The 5,544-nt window shown below is 38.8% G+C and overlaps 1 long non-coding RNA gene across 1 annotated transcript; it reads right to left on the bottom strand.

Moving 5' to 3' along the window:
* Window positions 1–2,658: 2,658 nt before the first annotated feature.
* Window positions 2,659–3,981, bottom strand: LOC143217852 (uncharacterized). Its single transcript, XR_013010917.1, has 3 exons — window positions 3,841–3,981; window positions 3,509–3,569; window positions 2,659–3,362 (listed from the first exon to the last, which is right to left on the bottom strand). It is a non-coding gene; the product is annotated as an uncharacterized LOC143217852 (long non-coding RNA).
* Between the last annotated feature and the right edge of the window lie 1,563 nt (window positions 3,982–5,544).

Genomic DNA, 5,544 nt, shown 5'->3' with positions numbered 1-5,544 from the left:
CCTCCGCCGCGCACGCATCAAGTATGTGTGTCACTCCAACACTCCCACTACTTGGGCGTTTTGTGCACGCGTTCTAAGATGTCCATTTCTGTGCGCAATACATTGAATTTTTCGTAGCTTAGCGGCTTCGTCAGTATGTCGGCGCATTGATCGTGGGTGCTGACGTATTTCGTATCGATCTCGCCATCTCGCAATCTCTCGCATATAAAATGATAGCGAACATCGATGTGCTTAGATCTACGATGAAACTCCGGGTTTCGAGACAATCTTATCGCGCTTTGATTGTCCACATTTAAAATCGTAGGCCCGACACATCCATGCTCGATATCTGACAATAGTTTTCGCAGCCATACCGCCTCCTTGGTTGCCTCGCTCGCCGCTATGAACTCAGCCTCAGTCCTACTCATGCTGACGGTCGCTTGTCTCTTCGAAGACCACGCTATACATCCGCCGTTCATCATAAAAACATACCCGGTTGTGGACCGGCGTGTGTCGAGATCGGCGGCATAGTCCGCATCGGAGTATCCGACAAGTGCGCTCGACTCGTGCTCGCAGCGAAACAATAGCCCAAAATTTTGGGTTTCCTTGATGTAGCGCAGGATTCGTTTTACTGCGCGCCGATGAGACTCGTGTTTATCGAGGAATCTGCTGGCAACGCCCACAGCATACGCAATGTCAGGTCGAGAAATCATTGCTAAAAATAATAACGATCCTACAACTTCGCGATATGGAAAATTGAACTCGGGCTCTAGAGGGCTGACTAGCCTGACGTGAGGATCGGCCGGTATCCTAATGGGGTTTGCATCTTCCATGTTAAACTTTTGTAGCATTCTTTTAATATAATTCGCCTGACTTATGAAGATGCTATCCTTTTCGCGTGAAATTTCCATTCCAACAAAAACCTTTAAATCGCTCGCGGTTATCTTGAACTTTTCTTTGAAAACTTTAACTAATTTTTCCAAAGTGTCCGGTCTTTGAGCTAGCAACAATCCGTCGTCGACATACAATGCTAAATAAGCTTTATCGCCTTCAAAAGAACCTACATGGACGCATTTGTCGGCGCTGCTTTGCGCGAAGCCCATGCTTTTTATAAAATGATCGAATTTATCGTTCCAGCAACGTCCGGATTGTTTCAAGCCGTAAATCGCTTTATTTAGCTTTAAAACGAGGTTCTTATTGCTAATGTTTAGACCGTCGGGGACGCGCATGTAAGTGGTCTCCTTGAGATCACTATTTAAATAAGCGGTACTGACGTCAAATTGTAAAGCGCTCAAATTTTCTTTGGCTGCTATCGCAAGAAGAAGACGCACTGATTCGAACCGTACTACAGGTGAGAAAATCTCGTTATAGTCTACCCCCGCTTCTTGCGAGAAGCCTTGTGCACACAATCGTGCTTTATAGCGCTGCATATTTTCGCCGCCTAAATCTTTTATTCTGAAAACCCATTTAAAGCCTATTGGTTTTCGCCCTTCGGGTAGCTCAACGATATCCCAAGTCTTATTTCTCGCGTGAGCATCTAATTCTTCGTCGATCGCGCGTTTCCAAAGCGCGGAATCGTCGCGGCTTAACTGGGCTTAACGCTTCTTTGAAGCTGGTTGGCGGATCGTAAATGACGGTGCACGCTTGGTATCGTTGCGGTGGGTTTATCTCTTGGCGCGGACGTAAATTATATTTTCGAGCGTTCGCTTCTACATTTTCGGGTACATCGGTTTCAGGCGCGTTCACGTTACTATTATCGAGAGGTTCGACAAGCTGCGCTTGTGCATCATTCACCGGTGGTTCGCGATTGATCTCATCGGAATCAATAGAAATCCGCACGTATTCTTCGCTCGCGGTATTCGGTAAACTCTCGTTAAAAATTACGTTTCTCGAGATAGTTATACGCCCGGTTTGAGGATTAAACAATCGATAATTTCCAGACTCGATTTCGTATCCTACAAAAATGAGTTTCTGTGACTTAGCATCCCATTTTTTTCGAAAAAGATCGGGGATGAGTGCGAACGCGTCACATCCGAACACGCGTAGGTGCGATAAATTGGACTTTTTCTTAGTCCATAGTTCGAACGGCGTAGCTGCATTCGAACGTGCACTCAACGTTCTGTTCAGAACATACACGGCCACAGCCTGCTCTAGTACTAGCCGTGCTGAAGGTAAAAATGGCAACACTGCGGGAGTCCGATTGATATATTGTATATGTATACCAACATACCTAACCCAACCCACTGAATCAGACTCTCAATCTCCCCTGCCGGCCTCTCTGTTTCCCGCGCAGTTTTCAAATGTTCTCATCAATGTGTAGTACACATTGTGTACTTATTATTATGTAGTATAGCTAATTTTCGAAAATAAAAAAGTGCAATATAATGGAGATAAGTATTATTTATTAACTTTTTAGGTCTTTATCTTTGTGTGTAGCACATTTACTTAATAGAATCTATTGTTTTTTCAATACATTTCAATTTAGTATTAATAACATTTTAATAATATCACATCTAAATTTTTACAAAATCATATGTATTATATACATACAGAGTTTTTAGAAAATATGTTTTACATAGTACTTTTCACAAGTTTTATACTATATTTATTAGTTAATAATGCGACGGCGCGGCGTTGTTATGTCCCCAATTGTAAGGGAAAGTATAATAATACGCTGAAAGAAAATAATTATATTTCTATATTTAAATTCCCCAAAAATGAGCAATTGCGGAAAAATATGGATGGCTGCTATTCCCCGTAAAAATTGGACACCAACATAATATTCTGCAGTTTGTAGTCTGCATTTTGCAGAAACTGATATCCAAAGGTATCAGAATATTCCATCTCCTAACGGTGTACTGGAGAATGTTTTGTTCAGATGTCCAAGACTTATTATGGAAAATGCAATACCTTCCATTTTTTTCCAATTCACCATCAAAATGTGTGGTACCATAAAGAAAAGATCCTGTAGAGCACAGGGAAAGAATAATTGAAAAGCATGAAAATTTAGTTATAGAGTTTATTGATTCTGATCTAAATAATTAATGGTTTTTGAAATTTAATAAACAATTATAAAGAAAAGCTTGTAATTTCGAACCATTGGAGTATTAAAACAACAAATTCAAAAATTTATTTTTGCATGCTTATATGTAGTGATACTTTTGATTTCTTGGTACTTAAAATACAGATTGTGATTAGTGATGACACGAAATTACAAGTTTTTCAACAAGGTAATGACGTATTATTTCATGAATTCCGATGATGATAGTAATGATCTTCATAATCTTTCTGTTGATGTCAGCAGTTTTTCAGTGATTATTTATCCACCAATTGTATTGTTGATGATTCCATTAAGATTTATATATCCAGTTATGGGTTCCATTCTGTTACAAAAAAATTAGATTTTAATATATGTAAATTATTAATTGTGGAGGATAAAGGTACAATTGTAAATAATGTATATTTTGATCATTTACAAAGGGGTAGTCTTTCCACTACTACAGAAGATATAACAATTGTATTTACTCACATGTATGCAATAATCGAAGCCATAATAAATGTTCCTAATTTGGAATCAGATTTTCTGAAATCTGAAAATCATAAACACATTTTATGTAAATTAACATATTAGCATACAATCAGATATACATCATTTAGCATTTTTCGATAGATGCATTTCTGGTAAGGATTATCACAGTATTTTGTGTAAATTATTATGAATTTTTTCTAATATTTTACTAAATGATTATGTTATAACTATTTATAAACAATAGTCAATTAGAAATTAATGCACATATCATTTCCAAAAATTGACAACAATTATAAAATTATCCTTTATAAGACAATATTATAATATATTACCTGCGCAACTTTTCTCTTCGGTAACTGATTACCCAACCTCTTTGACGTATACACGCAGTCACTTAACCTCTTCGACTTCATCACAATAATTTCGTCTATTTCAGGCTTCTATTGACTTACATATCCCTTCATTCATTTTTAAGGGGGTAGTATAGGCTCTATTTGTAACTAGAAAATTACTAGAATCTTACTAGAAAAAGGGGTCGAAAAATGGGTTTCGTACTGAACGTTGTTTGACCTTATTAGAACAAATTGTGGGCTGTGTGAGGGCTCATTCGAAAGAGGAAGGTTAGACGCAACGCGCTTTTCTCACGAGGTTAACGAGATTATGTTTATATCTAATAATATGATGGCCCAAAGTCGAGAAAAAATCTAGGAAAAAATCCCGCAGATTTCAATGCATTTTCTGTCTCTAATAGACTTTTTTGACTTATGAGATGAGAAAAGCGCGCTGCGTTGAACCTTCCTCTTTCGAATGAGCCCTCACACAGCCCACAATTTGTTCTAATAGGGTCAATCAACGTCTGGGCGCAGATCCATGTTTCGAGCCATTTTTCTAGTAAGATTCTAGTTCCATTCTAGTTACAAATCGAGCCTATACTAGCCCCTTAAATGTTGCATTTTAGATCAAAGATGATTTCCCATTGCTTCATGCTTCTATTTTCTTAAAACCACTGGAAATATTTCACATATTATGTATCACAACACCAAACTATTCCGAGAGTCCACAAAATGTATACCGCATTTATAAATACTAATATGCTTTAATATCACTTCTACTTACCATAGTTATAATATTTACACATTGTTTAAACATAATCAACAACGAACTATGTATTTTAACATAATTTTCTATGAAAAAAGCGTTAATTATAATCCCAAGCACAAGACTCCCAGTATTGAAAATCGGACTCCCGATCTGTAAACAAAGCGGTGTTGCCACGTTGTTCAGCACGACTAGTACTAGAGTAGGCTGTGACACGGCCGTATTCACGGCTTCAGCCTAGAGACGCGTCGGCAAATTTCGCGACAACAACATTGTACGCGCGCTTTCGACGATCGTTCGCATCTCGCGCTCCGCGCGACCGTTCTGTTCGGTTGTGTACGGTGCCGACGTCGAAAGCTTAATTCCTCTAGCTTCTAAGAGATTCATGATGTCTTTATTTTTGTACTCTAGCCCGTTATCCGGCCGCAAAACTTTTATTTCTCTGCCGAAATGATTTCTGACTCTATTTAAATACGTTTTTAGCGCTTCGAAAGTGTCGTTTTTGTGTTTGAGAAAATACACCGTGCGAAATCCGGATGCTTCGTCTTTGAATAGCAAAAAGAATTTCGCTCCGCCGACGGACGTGTTTTGCATCGGGCCGCAAAGATCTGAGTGTATGATTTCACCAGGGGCGACATTTGTGCTTTTCTCAATCTTTTTGAAAGGCAATTTAAATTGTTTTCCAAACGGACAATCTGCGCAAAAAGACTGCGTTTTACCAACTACGGATACGCCGGAGACAATTTCGCGCTTTAGCATGTCATTAATGCGATCGCAATTTACGTGGCCCATGCGTTCGTGCCACAATTTTATTGGTGCAGCGGATGCATAGTTCGCTTCGTGTTTTACGCTAGGTATTATTAACAACTTTATCAAATTATTCCGCTGCTTAATTCCTTGCGCCAACAAAACTTTGTCTTTTGAAAAAATATTCGCGT

Source organism: Lasioglossum baleicum, chromosome 18, assembly GCF_051020765.1.
Source record: "Lasioglossum baleicum chromosome 18, iyLasBale1, whole genome shotgun sequence".
Lineage (NCBI taxonomy): Eukaryota > Metazoa > Arthropoda > Insecta > Hymenoptera > Halictidae > Lasioglossum > Lasioglossum baleicum.
This window is presented reverse-complemented; position numbering and strand designations above follow the sequence as displayed.